The sequence below is a fragment of the Capra hircus genome, chromosome 24 (genome assembly GCF_001704415.2).
Source record: "Capra hircus breed San Clemente chromosome 24, ASM170441v1, whole genome shotgun sequence".
Classification (NCBI taxonomy): domain Eukaryota; kingdom Metazoa; phylum Chordata; class Mammalia; order Artiodactyla; family Bovidae; genus Capra; species Capra hircus.
In genome coordinates this window covers 24582237-24606803 of record NC_030831.1, presented here as the reverse complement: position 1 = coordinate 24606803, position 24567 = coordinate 24582237, and the positions used below count along the sequence as shown (strand labels likewise).

The following is a 24567-nucleotide window of genomic DNA, read 5'->3' as shown; positions in this document are numbered from 1 at the left end:
TGTATGGATGTGAGAGTTGGACTGTGAAGAAAGCTGAGCACCAAAGAATTGATGCTTTTGGAGAAGACTCTTGAGAGTCCCTTGGACTGTAAGGAGATCCAACCAGTCCATTCTAAAGATCAGTCCTGGGTGTTCATTGGAAAGAATGATGCTAAAGCTGAAACTCCAGTACTTTGGCCACCTCATGCGAAGAGTTGACTCATTGGAAAAGACTCTGATGCTGGGAGGGATTGGGGACAGGAGGAGAAGGGGACGACAGAGGATGAGATGGCTGGATGGCATCACCAACTCGATGGACGTGAGTTTGAGTGAATTCCGGGAATTGGTGATGGACAGGGAGGCCTGGCGTGCTGCGGTTCATGGGGTCACAAGGAGTCAGACACAACTGAGCGACTGAACTGACTGAACTGACTTGCTGTATAGCACAGGGAACTGTACTCAATATCATGCAATAACCTATAGTGGAAGAGAATGTAAAAAACTAACATATATATTTATATATAGGTTTAATGGAATCACTTTGTTGTACACCTGAAACTAACACAACATTGTAAATCAGCTATGTTTCAGTAAAAAGTTTAAAAACCACTGATGTACTTCAGTTCAAGTTACATATGCAGTTGATCTTTGAACAATGCAGAGGTTAGGGGCAATGATCCTCCATGAAATCGAAAATCGACATGTATCACTTAGGACTGACCCTTGCATCTACAATTCCACATCTGTGGATTCAACCAACCATACACACATGTAGTACTGCGGTACTTACTATTGAAAAAAATTTGCTTGTATAAGTGGACCTGCATAGTTCAAACCTATGTCGTTAAAGGAGCGACTGTATTTCTTGTCTTACACATTTCCAAGTCCTCCCCAACTTCCCCCTCAAATCATGCCTCAACGCTAGCTATTGTTTATTATGGACTAGGCATTTATGAATATTATTTACTTTTATCTTGTAAACAACTGCATAAGTGAGGTATTATCTCAGTTTTGCATGTAAGGAAAATGAGTTCAGTGGTAAATCCAGGTATACCTGCTTCTCAAGGCAAGTTGGTTTCATTAACCACAAAACTTTCCTTCCAGTTTGTAGCCAATTGCTGTAGCATTCTATACCCATGTGTTAGGAAATATGAATACTAGAGTGGTGGAAATCTCTATGCAGTGGTTTTTCTGGAACATAGGAAAATTCAGGGAATGTTAATGTGCAGTCCTCGGAAATAACAAATTCCTCCCTAAAAAGACAACTCCTTTTTTAAAAAACAAAACAAAACTTTTATTGGAGTATTGATGCTTTTCAATGTTGTGTTATTTAGTTTCTACTTTACAGCACGGTGAATCAGCTATATGTATATATATATATCCCCTCTTTTTTGGATTTCCTTTCCATTTAGGTCACCACAGAGTACTGAGTGGAGTTCCCTGCGCTGAACAGTGTATATACACCAGTCATTTGTTTTATATATCAATAATATATATATGTGTTAGTCGCAAATGGGATGAAGAGGACAATTCCTTGATGGCTGGGGAAAGGCATCAGTTTTCCAAACGTATGGGCTTTTGTGTTGTGTTATGTCTCTATATCTCTGTCCATTGGCAGACTTTTCCAGGCTTCCTTTTGCTTACCAGCACGTAATCAATTTTTCCTGGGAAGAGGCATGACCTAGGACACTTGCCTATTTTATATATAGAACTATAAAGATAACGATACCCTCCAGCAAATGAGGAAAACTGTGAGCAGTAAATGCCTGTGTCTCCAACTAATTCACAGAATTCCCTCCAAGAGAGGGACTTATTTTGCATTTGAACTCCAAAACACCTTTCAAGATTGTTAAACTTAACACCAGCTTGAAAATCCCAGTCATGCTGGAGATCAATTAACTGCCTCCAGGGTTCTGCAGGCTCCCCTTCAAGGTGTCTGCATTTGAGAGTAATTTGGCCATTACCACATTTGCACCAAATAAAAACACATTATTATTTCATATGATATCAAGTTGACTTATAATACTCACATGCATTCAAAGTTTGCTCCTTGACTTTCTTATCTGAACTAATAGTCAATGCCATCCTTATCCCTCTTCAGCAGTTTCAAATCTCAGCTTGTCTTCCTCTGCACACTTGTTTTATCTGAAATCCTTCTTTCCATGACACAACTGCTTTCCTCATTCTCACCTTGGGATTTCAATGCACCGATACTCCCCTCTTACATATTTCAAACCAACTTTCTCATATGGTATCAAAATTCATTCCTGTACTACTTAACTACCTATTTGCCTTTAGCTTTAATATTTTAAAATAATAATCTCTTATGACAGCAATCAGTGTTCACTGTAGAAGATTTATATGATTATAAATAGACAAGGGAGAAAGTGAAAATAATAAACTGCAGGACTGTCGATCAGAAATAACCTCGGTTGTATAGTTTTTCTTTATTTCCATGTATATTCTTATTTTAAAATGTTTCAATCATGAATCATACCTTATAAACTATTTTGTAAGCTTTGCCCACAATAAAACATAACTATATCTCTCCTCCTAGATGTTATTTTTCAATCTTATTCAAAATGGTTTCATAATTTCCCATTACATGGGTATACACAGTTTATTCAACCAATTCCCAAATGATAGGCTTGAGGTTATTTCCATGTTTTTGGTTATTTTAAACAAGTGTATTGATAAATAACCTTGGTAAATAAATCTTTGTTACATTCTATAATCCTTTTCTTAGGGTGAATTCTTAGAGGAAGTATTACTGTTTGTGCACAATTTTAGGATTAAAAAATGAATATATTTTTCCAAAGTTACATTCAGCACAGCTGTACCAATTTATACTGAGATTGTTGATGACTGATAGTACCCAAGTACTATCAATTTTAAAGTAATTTTTCTAGGTAACAACTCTGATTCAACCAGCTTTTATTTGACCAGCTGAAGGAATTGAACTTAAAATTTTCCTGGTCTATATTTGGTTACATGTATGCATGTGTGTATGTCTGTGTTTTATTGCCAGTTTATGTTCTTGGTTCATTTGTTTACTAGGCTGCTGCTGCTGCTGCTGCTGCTAAGTTGTTTCAGTCGTGTCCAACTCTGTGCGACCCCATAGACGGCAGCCCACCAGGCTCCCCCATCCCTGGGATTCTCCTGGCAAGAACACTAGAGTGGGTTGCCAATGCCTTTTCCAACGCATGAAAGTGAAAAGTGAAAGTGAAAGTGAAGGCTACATACTGTTTTAAAAATATTAATTTGTAAGGACTCTCCATATATTTAAAATAGTAAAACTTTAATGCCATATATATTATAAATATTTTTCCAGGTTTTTAAAGTCTTTCAATTAATTTGCTTCAGACAGTTAAAAAATGTGTAGAGTTCATTTTTTCCTTTAAAGAGTTTGTTGCTTTGATGTTATCATATACATTTTCAGTTGTAGCACAGTTCCTAGTATTTTGATGATTTTAGTTTAAAATTATATTTGCATTACTTAAAAGAGCAAAGCATCTAACTACAGATTAGGAAGATCCTACAGGGAGAAGCAGAGGAATTTCCCTACCACTCTCCATCCCCAGGTCCCAAGGCTGGGAGATTGGGAGATGGTGGCGGTACAGGAGGTCAGGATTGGATTCACCTGGGGGACATCACATGGAAAGACTTGCTATCGGCATCTGCAGAGGACATGCCAAGGGTTGGAGGTGAAAGCCTGGCAAGCACCACTTTCTCTGCTCTCCTGACTGTGCTTTAGCACAGGGACGCTATTCATCAACAGCATTCCTCTAACGCTTACCCTAATCCTTTAAGGATCATCTCACATGCTCCAAATTGAGTGGAGTTCCGTCCAAACGCAGCATGAAGACCACAGTTTCCAAAGGCCCCACTTGGAAAAGAAGGGACCTGACACCCAGAGGTACAAAGTGGTATGAAAAGAAAAACAAGATGTTAACTGGGCCAGGGTAGACCCATCTGGGACCATCTGTGTTTAGCACGTGTCCCCTTAAACCTCTTCTCGAGAACGATCCTATTCAAAAAGGCGTGAGACTTCTGTGGCAGTCCAGTGGTTAAGGCTCCAAGTTCCCAATACAGGTTTTGATCCCTGGTGGGGGAACTAAGATTCCAGAGCACAGCCAAAATAATAATAATAATAATTTAAATGCCCTTAAAACATAAATAAAAATAAAAAACTTACCTTTTCTCAGCTGCCCTAAGATGCTTAGTCCTTCCAAGGAAGCAAGACCACATTGGGGTGAGGCCCGCACTTCATCCAGAGACTAGCACCACACCGTAGCCCTTGCCTAACACTCCAGGATGGCCTCCGTCTCGGAGCTCACCTGCCTCTGTTCAGCCCTCATTCTACACGGTAAGGCTCACGGAGGATAAGATCAACACCTTCATTAAAGCAGCCGGTGTAAACACTGGCTCTTTCTGGCCAGGTTGGTTTGCACAGGCTCTGGCCAGTGTCAGCACTGGGAGCCTCATCTGCCATGTGGGAGCTGCTCGACCTGCCCCACCCCGCTGGTGGTCTCTCAGCAGGAGTCTGGCCCCCTCCACCACTGCTGTCCCAGCTGAGGAGAAGAACACAGAAGTAAAGAAAGAAGAATCTCAAGAGTCTGATGATGACATGGGCTTCGGTCTTTTTAACTAAACCTTTTAAGTAACACATTCAATAGAAAGCTAAGCATGTTGCTGCAAATGGCTTGTATGTGAAATCTACAAAATGATGTAAATGAACTTACTTACAAAACAGAAATGGAATCACACATGTAGAAAACAAACTTATGGTTACCAGGGGGGAAAGGAAGGGTGGGATGAATTGGAAGATTGGGATTGACATAATTACACTATTATATATTAGTTAACTATATATAAAATAGATAACTATAGATAACAATAAGCACCTAGGGTATAGCACAGGAAACTGCTCAATACTCTGTAATGACCTACAGGGAAAAGAAGTTAAAAAAGAGTGGATATATGTATGTGTATAAGTGATTCAGTTTGCTGTACACCTGAAACTAACACAACCTTATAAAGCAACCACACTCCAATAAAAAATAATCAGAACAAACAAACAGAAGACTGAGCTCTCTGCTGCTATTGGTCTTACTGATAATAAATAAATAAGCTTACTCAGAATTCCTACCAGCAAATTTCTGTTTATATATTATTGGTCAGCAGTAGGAACATCTCTCACTACCAGAGAGGATGGAAATGCCAGTTTTGAGATGGGCACTTTGGCACCCATAATCCAATTAGCATTCTCTTCATAAAGAAAGAAGGAGAGACACACTGGATGAAAAATAACAGTCTCTGTTATTTATGGGGGAGAATTTGACAAACATAATTCAAATAAAATGGGAAATTTCTAAATAATAAAATACTGATTAGAATATCAGTTATTGACTTCATTACTTCATAGAGTTATTGTGAGCATTAAATGAGGAAAGGCTCAAGAATTCTTAGCCATGATTTTTATATTTAAATTGAATGAGGTAACGCCTATAAAGTGCTGGACAGAGCAAAGTCTTGGGAAATATTAGCCATGATTCTTTGCTGTTACAAAAACATTTCATTCTCTGCGATTCTTTATTTCTGCTTCATAAATGATATGAATACAGTTCTATGCAGAGGTTTTTATTTCCTATGTATATACATGAGGATCACAAGTTTAACCTTAAGGGAGATGGCAGTGCTTTCTAATCACGTTGCATAAAACATCACTTATGAAGAATGTTTTGGGAAGCTGTAGCCGATGATATTATTTATCTACCGTACTGGAATGCTCTGTTTTGTAACAGGTTGATTCATGAAGGTTTGTTGGAGTCAGGCTTGCTATAATGAACATCCAATGTTTGTGAGACTATTTGAGTATACTTGGTTAATAGCAACTGTCATCTTCTGAATGACATGACAAGAATAATGAATATAAAAGAAAGAGTATTTTCAAAAAACTGCATAAACCAATACAGTTCTGTAAAGCAATTATTCTTCAATTAAAAAATAAATAAATTTAAAATAAACTGCAGTGACTTAGACTTACAGGCTCATTGAATTTTAGAGCTGGGAGGATTTTAAAAGGGAAACTGAGACTGGGAGTGTGTAGAGTGAATAAGGGGATTGCAGAAGTTCACAGACAGGTAATAAAATCTATTACATTTTGTCTCATGAAGTCATATCAAGTAGAACATAAAAAATCCCCTTTACAAGAGATAGTGGTTATGTGTTATTTTTCTAATGTGATCAGTATTATAACAGTTTAGTTGTGATCTCCACTACAGCAATGAAAATATATAGTTTTTGTTGGTGACTGATAAAATAATGATATGATATCAATAGCTAGGATATAGGGCTGGTTTTGTATTTGTTGTCTCATCTCTGACCTTATGAGGTTCCCCTCCTTACTTTCCTTTCAACTAAACTGATAGAAGTGCTTCCCAGGTGGCTCAGAGGTTAAAGCATCTGCCTGCAATGCAGGAGACCTGGGTTCAATCCCTGGGTCAGGAAGATCCCCTGGAGAAGGAAATGGCAACCCACTCCAGTATTCTTGCCTGGAGAATCCCATGGATGGAGGAGCCTGGTGGGCTACAGTCCATGGGGTCACAAAGAGTAGGACACGACTGAGGTACTTCACTTTCACTTTCATACTGATAGAAGAGCGTTTATGTGTGTGGTGTGTATGTGTGTGTGTGTGTGTGTGTGTGTGTGTTCAGTCACATTTGATTCCTCACAACGCTATGGACTACAGCCTGCCAGGCTCCTCTGTCCATGGGATTTCCCAGGCAGAAATACTGGAGTTGATTGCCATTTCCGTCTCCAGGGGTTCTTCCTGACCCAGGGGTTGAATTTGCATCTCCTGCATTGGCTGGTGGATTCTTTACCTGGACCACTTGGGAAGCCCAGAATAATGTTTACTTTCCCTTATTTCTTGGACTTATAATCTAGAAATAAGACTCTGAGAAGTAGTGACTAAAGAATGATTTCATTGTGACTTCAATTTAGACCCAATGCACTTTGCAAATGGCTGTGATACTAGCAGATAATTTAACCAACCGAAACTTTGGCTGTGTTATCCTTCAGCCAGTTCAGTTCAGTCACTCAGTCATGTCCGACTCTTTGCGACCCCATGGCTTGCAGTATGCCAGGCTTCCCTGTCCCATCACCAATTCCCGGGGCTTACTCAAACTCATGTCCATCTAGTTGGTGTTATCCTCACATGGGAAGAAAAGTAGTACCCACCTCATCATGTTGCTGAGCTTTAAATGTGTAGTAAGTTCAAGAAATATTACAGAATGCACACATTGTATGCATTCATTATTATTATTATAAGTAGGATTATGGGTATAATAAATGGCACCTGCCTGAAACTTACAAGAGATTTTGTTGAGTTGAAAAACAATTGATTTGCTACAGAAGTCCTCATGTTCTGGGGAAGTAGCCATTTTATTACTATCTAATCTTTCAAACATCTTACCGGCTTCAGGCAATTTCTCAAATCCATTTTTATGTGGAGAGTCTCAATACGTGAGTGATGTTAGTAGGACATACTCTCATGGCATCTATAAGAGTACAACTTACAGAGGACCACCTTAGCCTGCAGATCACTGATAAAAACAGCTGGAGCTAACATCTGTGCCTTACAAATCTTTTCAAGTCATAACAAAACTGGCCTGATTTCACAGCCACCGTATGAATTTCAACATTAGTATAGAAAAGATGCCTGGGAAACCTGATAATGCTGGGCACCTAAGATAAAGGCCTTGTCCTTCAATTTCACATTGAGAAGCACCAATGAATGGACATAAAATGTGCACTTGATGCTTTCCTAAGTGAGCATGGATTTCACAGTTCCAGGTTGATTGTAATTTGGAGAATTCATGAGCTTTTAATGATTCTCGCTACTTTCAAATCACACGTTAAGAGAATGTTTGAAATTGATCACTCTGATTTATAGTCATAAAGGTACAAGGATAAGTCAGAAGACATAAGGCAGGACTCTTTCTAAAATGTATTTTGTCTCTAGTTCCTTTGGTCAACCTGTAATTGTTAATGAGCTCTTCTGCCAGTTGCAAGTCACAGGTCCCATGACAGATTTTCCTATATGACTTTCATTAGACGCTTTGGAATCCTGGGGTAGAAAGAAATTATGTAAATATAAGTTTTTATTACTGTTTGGTTTTTATTACTTTTCTCCTCTGGTTTTTATTGCCTCATATAATACAGGTAAATATGGCGATCCCACACGGAGATGGGGGTTTCTCATGCCTCTGCTCTCACGGTTTGCATTCAATCCATGTTAATTTAATTATCCATGATTTCTTAGGCAAAGAGAGGCATGTAGACTCCATGCTGTCTGCAACTACTTCAGTCATTCCTTTACTGCCCGTGACACCACGTGAGACCTGCAGATGTTAAAGGATCTCTCCCTGCACCAGCTCAAACAAAAAATGTTAACCATATGCAACTTCAACCTGTTTATCCTTAAGCAATGCAAAGCCACGCAGCGATACAGACGGGCAGTGGGGGAGAGCATAGAGCTGACACTTCACACGCAGTTGTTTTGTGAAACAGAAGAGCTCAGAATCACAAGAATTTAGGGCAGAAATAGTTGAGTTGGGCTCTTTCTTCCAGCTTTTTTCATTGATAAAGACAAGGGCTCCTCAGAAATTCTGTTCATCTGAGTAGAATTGATGAACAGCTACTTAAGTATTAGCTCCTGGAGTTCAGGAGTTGTTAAGAACTGAGATATTCACCAGGAAAAAAATAAGGAGTTTTAATTCATGTTAGCTCATTTTGTTTAATTTGAATGATAATTTTCTGTAGTATGTTATTTTTTTGGTGTAGATATTTTCAAAGCTCTCTTCAACTTGGCAGCTAAAATTTCTTCATACTTTCCAGAACAACCCCAGAAGACTATTAAATACAAAAATGTAAAGGGCACTGGGAAATATAAATCAGGAAATAGAGAAAAGATTCAAAATGGTATTTGAATATGTTACAATTTCAGTCTCTTTTTTCTTTGAAATAAGCTTACTTATTCACTTATTTAATATTTCTCCTTCCATGAACTATAAAATAATATGACCACACTAAAGAGTATTTTTGAAAAAGAAAACAATGTTCCATCAATGCAACATATTATTTCATTTATCTTTATGGCTATACACATCTTGCATATTCTCTTTAAGACTTTGTTGCTCTGAAAACTCATTATTAATACATCTGTTACCTGAGAAACTCAAACATATCTGGCAAGACAACCTTAGAGAAGTCTTTCTAAACATCCTGATCAAATAATCATACAAATATTAAAGACAGTGAGTTAGGTCTTAGTTCTACATTTTAGAGAAAAGAGATTGGACATTTTCTAGTCAAGTCCAGGGTGTATTTGTGATCTAGTTTCAGCTATCCCACATGCTCTCATCCCTTATAGATTATGGTGTGTGGGTATCAAACTGAATCTAAATTAAATGAACCTCTGCCCCAGAAGCAACTTTGTCAGTCAGCACTATTAATTCATCTTTAATGACTCAAACTGGAGAAGGAAACGGCAACCCACGCCAGTACTCTTGCCTGGAAAATCCCATGGGTGGAGGAGCCTGGTAGGCTGCAGTCCATGGGGTTACAAAGAGTTGGACACGACTGAGCGACTTCACTTTCACTTTTCATTTTCATGCATTGGAGAAGGCAATGGCAACCCACTCCAGTGTGCAGAGTACTGATCAGAACTAAAGTCAAATTTGTAGTCAGCAATGTACAAAAAAGATTATACACGATGGCCAAATGGAGTTCAACCCACGAATGCGAGGTTGGCATAGCATCTGAAAATCAATCAGTGTAACAAATCACGTTCATAGAATGTACAACAAAAATCAACATGATTATCACAATGCATGTGAGTGTGCATGCTCAATTGGTAAGTCGTGTCCCACTTTTAGTGACCCCATGAACCATAGCCTGCCAAGCTCCTCCATCCATGAGATTTCCCAGGCAAGAATACTGGAGTGGGCTGCCATTTCCTTCTCCAGATTACCTCAATAGATCCGGTCAGTCAGTTCAGTTGCTCAGTCGTGTCTGACTCTTCGCAACCCCATGGCCTGCAGCATGCCAGGCTTCCCTGTCCATCACCAACTGCCAGAGCTTGCTCAAACTCATGTCCTTCGAGTCAGTGATGCCATCCAACCATCTCATCTTCTGTCATCCCCTTCTCCTCCTGCCTTCAATCTTTTCCAGCATCAGGGCCTTTTCTAATGAGTCAGTTCTTCACATTAGGTAGCCAAGTATTGGAGTTTAAGCTTTAGCATCAGTCCTTCCAATGAACACCGAGGACTGATCTCCTTTAGAATGGACTGATTGGATCTCCTTGCAGTCCAAGGGACTCTCAAGAGTCTTCTCCAACACCACAGTTCAAAGGCATCAATTCTTCGGGGCTCAGCTTTCTTTATAGTCCAATTCTCACATCCGTACGTGACTATTGGATCAGGGAAAGCATTTAAAAAATTCCAACACCCTTTCATGATAAAAAAACTCAACCAATAGCAATAGAAAAGAACTTCTTCAACCTGATTTTAAAAAGCATTCAGGAAAAAATGCACAGCTAATATACCTCTGGTAAATGAAAATATGCCTTTCTCTAAAATTAAGAATAAGACAAGGATGTTTGGTCTCACCACTTCAACTTAACATTGTTGTAGAGGTCCTGGACAGGGCAGTTAGTCAAGAATAAGACATAAAAGGCATAGAGACTATAAAGAAAGAAGCAAAACTGTCTCTCTTCATAGATGGCATGAGCTTATAGAAAAAATCCTGGGGATACATAACAAAACTATTAGAACTAATAAATGAGTTCAGCAAGATTGTGGGACAAAAGATAACTATACAAAAATCAATTTTTTCTCTATATTAGCAACAAACAATCTGAAATGAAGTTAAGAAAGCAATTCCTTTTAATGGTGTCATAAATAATAAAATGCTGCTGCTAAGTCACTTCAGTTGTGTCCAAATCTGTGCAACCTCATAGACGGCAGCCCACCAGGCTCCGCCGTCCCTGGGATTATCCAGGCAAGAACACTGGAGTGGGTTGCCATTTCCTTCTCCAAAATAATAAAATACTTAGGAATAAATCTGATGACAGTGCAAGATGTGTACCCTGAAAACTGAAAAGTCTTGCTAAAAGAAATGAAAGCAGACCTCAATAAACGGAAAGAAAACCTACATTTGTGAATTGGAAGACTTAATGTTGTTAAGATGGCAACACTCCCCAAACCAATCTACATATTCCACACAATCCCCCTCAAAATCTCAGCTGTGTTTTCTGCAGTATTTGAGAAGTGGATCGTAAGATTCATATGAAAGTGTAAGGGACCCACACAATTTTGAAAATGGAAGAGTCACACTTGCTAATTTCAAAAATTACTACAAAGCTATAGTAACCAAGACACTGTAGTATTGGCTTAAAAATGGACATATAGATCAATGAAATGAAACTGAGAGCCCAGAAATAAACCCTGATTACAAAAAGACTTGCATAGACATTTCTTCAAAGGAGATATACGAGTGGCCAATAAGCACATGAAGGGATGTTCAACACTACTACTCATTAGGGAAATGCAAATAAAAACCGTAATGGGATACCACTTCACATCCATGAGAACTGTTTTAAGAAGGACAATAAAAAGTGTTGGTGAGATTGTGGAGAAATTGGAGCTCTTCTATATGACCGGTATTGTAAAATAGTACAGCCGTTTTTGAAAACTGTTTGGCATTTTCTTAATATTTTAAATCTTACAGATTGCCATTTCACTTCTTGGAATATACCCCAGAGAAATGGACACTTAGGTCTACAGAAATACATGGATGTTCTTAAAAGCATTATTTAAAATAAACAAAAAGTTAAAGAACCCAAATGTATGTATGGAGTTCCTTTTTGAGATGATTACCATGTTCTAGATGAAGAGTGTGATGACTGCACCTCTCTGAATATACTTCAACTCCCTGAAAAGTATACTTTAAGAGGGCATATTTTATTTTGTGTGAATTATATCTCAATAAAGCTCTCATAAAACAAACAACAAAACCAAAAGCACAGGCAATAAGTTTTCCCTTGTTTTCACCTGTGCCCTTCTATTTTATTTTTGCCAACAGTTTTCATTTTTTAAATTTTTTTAGTCTGTGGAGTCCTGGGGAAATCTCCAGTGATTACTCCTTTAGAACACTGTAGCATCCTCCAGTGAATTCATTCCCAAGAGCCACCAGTTTCATTTGGCTTCTGAAATTTATCAAGGCAACTTGTCAGTGTTATTGCTTATCCTGCTTAATCACATAGCTAAGGACAAGCAGATTTGCCATATTAGCGTTGTTAATTTTTTTAGAACAATCTGTGGTCAGTCAGAGAAAAAAAAGACTCCAAGAGGAGATCTTTTTTCTTTCTGATGGCAAGATCTTAGCACGAATACTTCAGTGCCCTGAATCTCACTGAGCATAGGCCAGGCTGACCAAAGCAGGACAGAGGTTCCATGGGGGACTTGATATCATACAGTATTGCATAATCTGGTGGTAACTACTCCTGGGTCCACACAGGGTCTTTCAACTAGACAACTCAAAGCAGTCTCCTATCAGAATGCTTATTTAACTTATTTTAATATGGCTTTTCAGAACTAAGGTGATTGATATTTATGAAGCTAAAAACCCTAACTAAAAGCCTCATAATACACAAGATCCTGCTATTTTACAGAATGAGGAAGAGACTTCTTCATAGAGCCAAGGTAAAATATTTCCCCGATGGTCTGCATCAGCTTGAATTCAATAATTGACCAGTCATTTGTACTGTAATCATGAAAATACAGAACTCTCTCATTATCGTCACTGCTTGTAAATAAATGTTTATGAGGAACTGCTCTGTTAGAGATTGTTATTCAAAACAAAATATTCTCAGAGTTGTTACTTGTCAGTAAGGAAGTCTCAGAAAAAATATCAAAAAATGTTTAAAATCAAAATCACAGCTATAGATCAGAGATGGTTGTCTGACCATACTATCTCCTCTCTCTCTAGGTCACTTCTAAAAAAGATAATAAAGGGATAAAATAGACTCATAAGAGCAGAGATAAAAGGAGAAAAGATAGCCATAGAGGAGGGATCTTAATATGTTTGGGAACATGTCAATCAATGGGGTTATGAACATGGAAAAAGCTAAAAACCTAAAGGTCTTGAACAGTAACAACAAGTGAACTGACTTGCATTTCAGAAACTCTCAGGACTTGAGAGCTTGAGTTTCCAGTCTACTGCAGGGCATGGCTAAAGGCAATACTGAAAGTCAGGGGTAGTTAAAAGTATATTAATTTTTAATAGTGTCAGATCCCAGGAGTAACCCCTGAGGACAGTCAGCATCCTTCACCCTCAGACCAGGTGGAAGACTGTGAGCTATTCTCTGAAAAAAGGGGAAGTCGGAGCCTCTGGACTCAAGAATATTGCTTGCAAGTCAACAATCTTGTCTAATGACATAAAATGTCCAAATATACTTTACTACATGAATCTTAAGTATGAACAGAAACTGAGATAAGTGTAAGTCCATTTCTTTTGAAAATATGAAAGAGAAATTTTAAAAATTAAACAAAAAAATAAACACAAAAGAAACAGAATTCTGAGAAGAGAATACTGCAAATCAACCAACGAACCAGCCAACCACCATCACCATCACCACAACTGCACCACCACCACAACCCCCATCACCGTTACCACTCCAAAATTAAAAATAAAAAATAAAGGTGCCCAATAACTCAAAAAGGAGAAAAATGAAGTAGCTGTAGAAAAGGTGAACTATATCCCGAAGAAGAGTTAAAGATAAAACAAAAGAATCTTCAAAAGCAGGTTGAAAAGATTGAGTGTGAAAATATATTTGCATCAATCCAAAAAGTCTAAAACATCTAGAAAAGGAAGGCAGAAAAAGCAGAATAATTAAGAAAAAGACAGTTTCTCTGCCCTGAAGAACATGAGATTCGAGAATCAAGGCACTCAACACAACAGATAGAAATGAAATCACCGTATCAGGCTAAGCAATGGAAATAGCAGAGTCCCAAGGATGGAAAGACTTCAAATTCTTTGCACAGACACATAATTTTCTATCCAGAATTCTCTACTCAATCAAATCACCAGTCAAGAACTTGAGCAGGGTTATTCCATTTTTTTGCACATCTCCTATGTATCTTGGTAAAAAGATTAATTAATTAACTAGCATTTTAAGCAAACTACAAGAGGATATGCTTTGGCAGAACCAAGAAATCATTGAAGAAAAGGAAGACATAGGATCCAGGAACAAAAATGTACATTTAACAAGAGTTGGGAAGGGAGTTTCCAGGATGCTATCTGTCCCATAGTCCTGAAGAGCAAACCAGACTCAGAATGAAGAAGAAAAAGTAAAGGGTGTAGGGAGAAAATTCTGAGAAAAAAAAGTGAGGCATGGCAAAAAACGATGCTTGAGTTTGAACATTTGAAAAAAATATATAACTAGTTATAAATGTACGGTGGTTCCAAAGGAGTGTGCTGTGCTGTGCTTAGTCACTCAGTTGTGTCTCTTTGTGACCCATGGACTGTAGCCTGCCAGGCCCCTCTGTCCATGGGATTCTCCAGGCAAGAATACTGGAGTGAGTCATCATGCCCGCCTCCAGGGAATCTTCCCAATCCAGGGATCAAACCCAGGTCTCCCAAACTGCAGGCAGATTCTTCACCATCTCTCTTCCCTGGTACCTCAGTCAGCAAAGAGTCTGGTCGCAATGCAGGAGACCCAGGTTCAATCCCTACGTGAGGAAGATCCCCTGGAAAAGGAAATGGCAACCCACTCCAATATTCTTGCTTGGAGAATCCCATAGACAGAGGAGCCTGGGGGCCTCCAGTCCATGGGATCACAAAGGGTCGGACACGACTGAGTAACTAACACTTTCACTTTCTTTACCATCTGAGCCACTAGGGAAGCCCCAAAAAGGAGCAGTGGAACTTTGTGTAATGTATTTGATTCTAAAAATCTATTTAGGTAAAAGACAAAGCCAAAAATAAATTCCGAAAAGGAGCAACTATATGAGAAAGGGAATGTAATCACAATAATGATTTCACTCTGCAGTAAGTAGTAATGTGAACACTGAATTTTTTTATTTAACTGTTTTTTTTTTGCTTTAATTATACTGAAATGGGAAGATTTGGCAGGTATCAGAAACTCAAATGTGAGGGACAAAGACATGGCACCTTAGCAAATTATTTATAAAGATAGATGTGAATGCCAAGAAAAGCAGGGAAAAAGGAGAGAATGATATTTTAAGAAGAACTGGGGAGAGGTATGGCAAGTTACTGCTTGTTTTTATTGAAACTCATTTAGTAGTATTATTGGATTAAAATTTATGACAATATCAATAGATTTTTTTGAACACTGAAAAAATGGTCATAAATGTCTAAAAATATCATCAAGAAAATTTTAATTTGTGAAACTGTAGAGAATTAAATTTAAAAAATTAACAACTTAGACAGATTTTTATCTCAAGCTGATCATACCAATTTTTTTTTTTTTTTTTTGGATTGTGCTTCAGTACATGGGCTTTCTCTAGTTGCAGCACGCAGGGGCTTCTTGTTGGGGAATACTTAGTAGTTGTGGAGCAAGGGCACTCTAGTTCCATGGTGTGTGGGATCTTCATTCCCCGACCAGGGATCTAACCTGCATTGGAAATCCCTGACCGTATCCTTTTAATCTGGTACGTGATGAACAGTCTGATTATCCTGGCTACCCATAACAGACTTGGGCCACATGAGAGACAGAGAAAAAAAATCTATATTAACTAAAGCATGAGCATGTTGACATTTTTTCCCAAGCCCTATCTCTATGAGAATATTTTAAAGCCAAAGTCATGTCAAATGCTTCTGAGTGCTTCCAGGCCGCCCTCCCCAGGCAGTTCCTGTTATCTGAAGACCCTCACATTCAGCTACAACCCCTCTCCCTTGCTTACTCTGCTCCACTGACCTCTGCAACTTCTTCAAAATGCTCTGCCTGCTGCTGCCTCTGGACCTTGGCATCTGTGGTGTCCCTCCGCCTGGAACACTTTCCTTGACTATCCATGGAGCTTGCCACCTCATCTTATTTAAGTGCCATTTTTGTGACCATCCTACTTAAAATCACAAGCCCCCCCTCTCAGAGGCATTCCCATCCTCCTTTCCTGCTTTATTTTCTTGAAAACATTTACTACTTACTTGACTAGATTTTAATCTTTGTTGTTGCTATTTGTCCAGCTATTTCAACTGAAAATGTATGCTCCAATAGAGACACAGGCATAGGGGACAAACATACAGACACCAAGAGGAGGGGGAAAGGGGAGTGGGTTGAATTGGCAGATTGGGAATGTTATATCTACACTGCCTGCCTGCCTGCTAAGTTGCCTCAGTCCGGTCTGCTCTCAGGACCATAGCCTACCAGGCTCCTCTGTCCATAGGATTCTCCAGGCAAGAGTATTGGAGTAGGTTTCAATGTCCTCCTCTAGGGGATCTTCCCAACCTAGGGATCAAACCTGCATCTCTTTAAGTCTCCTGCATTGTCACGCGGGTTCTTTACAACTAGCACCATCTGGGAAATCCCGTATATACACTACTATGTATAAGATAAATAATTAGTACCTACTGTATAGCACTGGGGACCCTACAAAATGCTCCGTGGTGATCCAAATGGGAAGGAAATCCAAAAAAAGAGGGCTGCAGGTATATTGGGGCTTCCCTGGTAGCTCAGATGGCAGAGAATCTGCCTGCAGTGTGAGAGACCCAGGTTCCTTCTCCCCTGGCAAAGGAAATAGCTACCCACTCCAGTATTCTTGACTAGAGAATCCCCATGGACAAAGGAACCAAGCAGGCTACAGTCCTTGAGTTGCAAAGAGTCGGACATGAGTGAAGCAGCTTATCATGCAGGCATGTATACGTATAGCTGATTCACTTTTCTGTACAACAGAAACTAATACAACAGTATAAAGCAACTGCTGCTGCTGCTGCTAAGTCGCATCAGTCATGTCCGACTCTGTGCGACCCCATAGATGGCAGCCCACAAGGCTCCCTCATCCCTGGGATTCTTCTGGCAAGAACACTGGAGTGGGTTGCCATTTCCTTCTCCAATGCGTGAAAGTGAAAAGTGAAAGTGAAGTCGCTGAGTAAGTGTCCGACCCTCAGTGACCCCATGGACTGCAGCCTACCAGGCTCCTCCATCCATGGGATTTTCCAGGCAAGAGTACTGGAGTGGGCTGCCATTAAAGCAACTATACTCCAATAAAAACTTAAAAATAAAATAAAATAAATAAAATGTGTGCTCCGTATGGAGAGGTATTTTTTTAATGTTTCATTAAGTGTTATGTCCTTAGAACAGTGCCTGTCACATAATAGACACTCTGTACAGATCTGTTGAATGAATGATGATAAATTTTCTCTTTTCTATCAAAGAAGCAGTAGCAAAGTTACCACCCAAAGTTTCTGTTTGGCCTCTATTCAATTTCATATGAAGAGATTTGTGTTTGCTTCTCTGAAGAAATTGAAGAGAAAGATATGGAATGTTGCATGAATCTGTCCTTATAAAAGCTTTCATAAAATGGCTTCAGTTAAAAAATGAAATTGACAAGTGATTAGTCTACATTATTTTTTTTTAGTTTACATCATTTTTTCCCCATTTTTGAGAAAGACATTGTGAAATTGGTTAAGACACTTCAGATCTGGCAAATATATCTAACAGTAATCACTATACATATGCTACTCTTTCCTACCTTTCTTCTTAAGATAGAGTGCTGGCAATTTTTGATGCATTCTTTCACATAAACCACTTGTATAGTTTAAGATATACACAAAATACTGAATCTTGGTATAACAGTAAGCTTTCTAATTAAAAGCCTCCCCATCAACATTCATTTACTGTTTTATTTCTTTTCTTGTTATAGTTAAAATCTATGATGTACAACTTATTTTACCCCTTAATATATCATGGTGGTTTAATAAATACTAGACAAGAACAGTGACACTACTTTATGGGGATTTAACAAATATTAAATTGATGATGTGAATATGGTTTTTCTAGTAACTTAATAGGCTATACAACTTCAAATATAATAGTTCAATAACACAACACAACAAAAAAATCATAGAGTTGGTAAGGACACGTTATATCCCATACCTGGAAGTCCTGGGAAGAGCCCTCGTGGTTGAATCAGAAATGTGCTTAGAACCTAGATTCCTTCCATCTTTCTGATCTATGATTCTGAGCATAAAATGCTTTTCTCTTTAAGATAACAGATTCAAACCTAAGTATACTAACTACTGGGCTTCCCTGGTGGCTCAGAGGGTAAAGTGTCTGCCTGCATTGCGGGAGACTCTGGTTCGATCCCTGGGTTGGGAAGATCCCCTGGAGAAGGAAATGGCAACCCACTCCAGTACTCTTGCCTGGAGAATCCCATGGATGGAGAAGCCTGTAGGCTACAGTCTATGGTAGGCTATAGTCTATGGGGTCGCAAAGAGTTGGACATGACTGAGCGACTTAACTTTCACTTTCTATACTAACTACTGGACTTCCAGGTGATGCTAATGGTAAAGAATCCACCTGTCAATGCAGAAGACATAAGAGATGAAGGTTTGACCCCTGGATCAGGAAAATCCACTGGAGGAGGGCATGGCAACCCACTCCAGGAGATATACCTGGAGAATCCCATGAACAGAGAGCCTGGTGGGCTACAGTCCATAGGGTCGCAAAGAGTCAGACACAAAAGTGACTTAGCATGCATGCACACACATACTAACCACCTCCCTTTAACCTTTGTAAGAAAGTTCTATCTCATGTAGTTTCCTCCTGATTAGGGTTGTCCCTGGATAGGCAGCCCTTCCAAGCACTGATAGGTGAGCATCCCTAGATCCAAATTCACAAAGAGGTAGTTTACACAGAGGTGGGGAATATGTGTGGTAGATTTAGTCTGCTGCTGCTGCTGCTGCTAAGTCACTTCAGTCGTGTCTGACTCTGTGCGACTCCATAGACGGCAGCCCACCAGGCTCCCCCGTCCCTGGGATTCTCAAGGCAAGAACATTGGAGTGGATTGCCATTACCTTCTCCAGTGCATGAAAGTGAAAAGTGAAACTGAAGTCGCTCAGTTGTGTTTAACTCTTAGCGACCCCATGGACTGCAGCCTACCAGGCTCCTCTGTCCCTGGGATTTTCCAGGCAAGAGTACTGGAGTGGGGTGCCATTGCCTTCTCTGAGATCTAGTCTGTCAGAGTTCAAACACTGGACCCACTGGTCATTAACCACATTATCTTGAGTAATTAACTTCTTCATGTTTCAGGTTCCTTTATTTGTCAGGGAAGATAAGAGAACATGGCTCAAATATATTTTAAGTGTTTAAAACTCTGCCTGTCATATGATAAGTGCTCAATAAATGTGAGTACATTGTTATTTGCCAGTTATGATAGATCTCCCAAGTTCAATATCATATTGATATTGGCCATTATGTGGACAACACAGACAATAGTTCAGGCCCAAATCATTACTTCCTCAATTATATGAAGCTTTTAGGAATTAGATATGTCATTTGTTTAATTATTCTGGGTGGTACAATACACACTGCTATTGAACTAGCAATGAGGTTAAAACTAAGGTATAAAGATTAATAGGCATTTGGTAGACAAATGGATTGGGGTAATACCTAGAAGAGATACCTAATGAAATCATCAAATACTATTCAACCTCACTACAAAGTTATGATACTTGTAGATCCCATGGGCAAACTGACTTCAGAGGAAGTTTTATATTGTTTGGTATGTCATACACTACCTGAATTTAAATTTCTTGAATGTACTCATATCTGAGTATGTGTGTTTAAATATTCATGTACAAGTAGTAAAATGAATGAGAAAGAAAATAATAGATCATAAGACAAAGATTATTGTTATTACATACTTTATCAGTTAAAGTTCTAGAGAGAACTACAATAGGTTAATACATTTATACAAAACCTCTGCAGCAATGGATTTTTTTTAAAGAGGCAATCCTGATCAAAGCAGCTTTGTCTTTTTAATTTATTTTTTCTGCTTATAGTCCTCTACTTGCTATTCTTGTCCCTGGGACTCAGAAGTGGAGCTGATTTTACAAATGAGGATTGCCCACATGTTTTTTCAAAGCCACAGGACAATAAGTCAGCTTCTCGGCAGCTGACACTAGCGCTTTCCTGAGAACAAACCCCACCTATCTCTGATGAAGTAACTTTTCAAGCACTTTCTCTTCATTACAAAAGTGAAAGATGGTGTTATTATTACACATAAGTATCAGGCTAGCTGCTCCCTTTTCCTATAAGAACAGAGAGCAGGGTATTCATCTTGCAAGTACCATTTGGGTTTTAATAAAAAGAAAAGTTTCTCTTTAAACATATTGGTAGATTCGATACGTACAGCTTTAAAACTGGGAAATCCCCCGAAACCTAAGGCACTGTGAAAATGGGAAGAAGGCAGTATTTTTTAAAGCAGGTGTTGGTTGTTTTGGCCACCTTTGTGCTGTGATCATGGGGAGAGAATGCCCCTCCCCCTACCCCATCTTCCCAAAAGATTCCAAGAAAACGGTCTGGGGTCAGTTTTCAGGGGACAGCGGCACCAAGCCCTCTTCATTCTTACAAGAAGGATATTAGCGACCTAGAAGGTTGTGAAAGTGTGTTTGCTTTCATCCTGGGGCAAAGAGAGATAGCCATGCAGAATCTGTGTATGTGTGTGTGCATGTACGTGGATTCAGGCAACCTCTGTGTGTGTGTGTGTGTGTGTGTGTGTGTCTGTGTGTGTGTGTGTCTGTGTGTGTGTGTGTGTGTATAGAGATCGGATACAGAATTTGCCATGGCCTTTGTTCATCAGCAAATAAGCTGTGCCCATTTCGACATTCTATCAAAAATCTGAATTTCTGGTTAAAAATCTCTCTGCCTGAACGTGTCTGTCGGATATCAGGACCGTTGCTATTGCCAGGGGTCATTAAATGTACAGGGAAGGAGGCCAGGCCGAGATGCTCTTTCTTGTCTTAAATGAGCAAGGGTTAGCGCAGAACGCTGGCGGATGAGCAAGTTATATACAATCCCAGCCACTCCAGTCCCCCTCCTGGGGACTGCGAAATTCTCTGCCACTGTGAAGCGGCTTAGAAATGAGCCGACAAAGAAGTCCATTGACTTTAACACGAATAGGCTCGAATCACACAGAAGACGAGAATAAATCACCTTACCAATGTGTCTGGTGTAATTTTCTCGGATCCTTCCAGTTCCCCCACCCCCACCCCCTTTTGTTCTTTGTGGCTGTTTTTGTTATCAGCCGCATCTCTGCGAAGTCGCCTTTTCCTCCGCGGATTTTTCTAAGGGTAACTAGGAAGGGTGCTAGGTAGGGTAGGAAGCTGCGGCTGTATGAATCTTTTAAAAGCCGCCTAAGAAATATTTAAGACCTGGTCTAGGAGGAACTGTTCTCCCAGGCATAATTTTTGGTGCTGGTTGCAGCAGGGAGCGTATGCTGGGAGGAAAGTATTATTTTTCTAAATGGAAGGTGTCAGATGGTCACGCAATGTGACTGCATGTTCGAGATCACTGCCTCCCATCTGCAATTTGTGACGTGTGAAAGAGTCTGCCCAAATGTGCTCACCAACTGGAAATCCCCGGCACTTTTTTTCCTTATCAGGAGAGACCAAGATAACCAATGGTTTACAGATCAGGGATCCTATCAAATTAATATCACTGTAGGATAAAATCTGTTTTAAATACAACTTCTAAACTCCAGCAAAGTTAACTAGTACAAACAAGTTCATTCATCTGATTAAGAACGGATGCTCAGGAAACAATAACAAAATGAAATCTGCTTATCACTGTACCCACTTCAAAAATAGGCTGGGTCGCCAAACAGGGTATATTTTTCCTTACTAATTAATGCCGGCCATTCCCAGGATGGAAGGAAAACATGTTTGAGTCAAGATCGGCTTTTCCTGATCTTACAGCCTGGGAGTCTCTCTCAAATTAACCGCAGCCAAACTCGGGGAGGACAGACTGTTTAGCCTTTGCCTAATCTGGGGTTCCACCTTTGGAACTGAACTTGAACCTTTGAGATCTGTTTATTCTTGGCTAGGCATCATTCCCTGCTTCTCAGATAGAAGGGTCGTAAAAAGGCTCATAAGGTGCTCTGGACATCAAATAGCTCATACAAAACAATATCTTGATGAGTTAAGTGCAAATGAATCAGAAATGTAATAGGCTAAAATTCCCTTGCCATGCACCGCGAGAAAAGTGCTCGGTTTTGCAAAGCACATCTTGGCTTTCATTCCCACCAGACAGTTGGGTGGGGGAGTTTCCACGTTTGGCGGTCAGATGTGGGTTTCATTTGCTTTGCTGAACTCTCACCTGATGGACTGTGAAATGGGAAGGTCTTTCCTGGGTTTAGTTTCTCAGCCGTGTCCCATGGGGAAGGAGCAAGGGCTAGAAGGAAAGAAGCCCTCACAGGTGAGTACAAAAGCCCTGTTCACCCCCACATCATTTTATACTGTACACTTTGCATCACAAAGTTCTTCACAATCAGTGACAAAATATAGAAGGATTAGAAATTCAAGAAATGGATCACTATCACCTTTTGTTTGTGAAGCTGCTGCTGCAGAGACGGCATGAAGGTCTGAAATCCCCTGAATCCTCTGTGCTGAGAACCAGTAGGAGCTCCAGAGGCATCTAGTGTGATAGTGGTTCCCAGAAGAAGAGCCCTGAACCCCACTTCAGGGTCAGAGGACCACGTGGTCTGATGGTTCCTCATGCAAACCATCTCCCACAATGAATACTGGCAGGCTTCAAGCCCCCAGGCACCTTGAAGACAATGAGGCACCATGTGGAAGACTTCACAGGTGAATTAACAGAACTAACAGAGGAGAAATTAGTACTGCTGAAAGAAACCCTTCTGACGGCCCCAACTTTCTTACTCAGGATAGCCACTGCCTCGCATGCTGGCCCCCTCTGCCCAGGGATCCTAGCTGATCCTGGATCACCTGGTCTGGAGACTCTCTCTGGTCTGGAGAGAGTGCTTCTGTGGAGTAAGAGCCTAGACAGTTGTTTCTCCATTCATGCTGTGTTGCTTTGGGAAGCCTGCTGGTGATAAAAGTGTGATTTGAGGCTGCACTTATGATAAAAACAATGGAGCAACACACCAGATATGAGTCTACATCTTGGCCTGAATCTCCTTCAGATTTTTCAGGGCCCAGTGCAACAATGGGAGGTATTACATCTTCCCACCTGTTATCTCAGAGACACTGTGCTTGCAGGAACCTTCCACCCCCCGTGCCTCCTGGGCCCCATGATTCTCCAGCCAACATTTCCAAACTCTCAGAAACTCAACACAGAGGAGGGTGAGCTGATGTGTCATGTGGAAGCCACTGCTATAAGCTTAACACCCTCTTGTCTATAGAATGGATACTTTTGAACTGTGGTGCTGGAGAAGACCTGAGAATCCTTTGGATAGCAAGGAGATCAAACCAGTCAATCCTAAAGGAAAAAAAACCTGAATATTTATTGGAAGATGCTGAAGCTGAAGCTCCAGTACTTTGGTCAACTCATGTGAAGAGCTGACTCATTGGAAAAGACCCTGATGCTGGGAAAGATTGAGGGCAGCAGAAGGGGGTGACAGAGGATGAGATGGTTGGATGCCATCACTGATACAATGGACATGAGTTTGAGCAAACTCTGAGAGGTTGTAAAGGACATGGGAGCCTGGCATGCTGCAGTCCATGGGGTTGCAAACAGTTGGACACGACTGAGTGACTGAACAACTCTTGTCTATGGAAATCTTGATCCAGGATAGACCTGTATGATAGGGAAGGCTTTCAGGGCAGCTCACCTCCTTGCTAACAGGGACTGCCAGAACTTTTTATTTGATCCTTCTCCTCTCCTTTTGATAGCTTTTAATGGTTTCAACAAGGAGGAAGGTGTTGAGGTGAGAGGAGGCAGGAGGAGAAAAGTTTTCTCAACATTAGAATCTGCACCCACCCCATCAACTGTTGCATGTGATTCTTCTGAGCAGTTATTATTTTGCTTGCTTTCTTTCCTCCTTGGAGATGCCAGTGACTCTCAACAAGAGTATTGGTGGTGGAACTAATTGGAGGTCACATAGAATCAGTTCTTTTTTAAAGATCAGAAACAGTCTGAGTAGTTACTAAGTCCAAGCCACGGGGCAGAGACAAAGGAAGGAATCAGGAGAGAAATAATGGGGGTCAGTAGAATAAAAAAAGACATTTCCCCTGTCTCTTTAGAATATTCAAAGCTTTGCCTGAACTTAAAACATTGATTTTCCTTTGTCCTTGGGCCCTATCTCATCTCATTTTCCATACCCTTCCTGGCAGATTTCATATACCTTTTAGTTCACAGTACCTTTCCTGAGCTGCAGACGTATATATTCACCTGGCAGTTGACAGACTCACCTGGATTTCTCTGAGGCATCTCAAAATCGGTGTGTCAGAAATTGACCTCATTATCCTTCTCCAGCCAAATCTGCTTCCCTGCAGTATCTTCTCTCAGAAAATGGACAGAGTTGAAAAGCTGGTAGTGTTAAAAAA

At 40.0% G+C, this 24567-nt stretch overlaps 1 pseudogene; it reads left to right on the top strand.

Moving 5' to 3' along the window:
- LOC102181086 lies at positions 4294-4630 on the top strand (annotated as a pseudogene).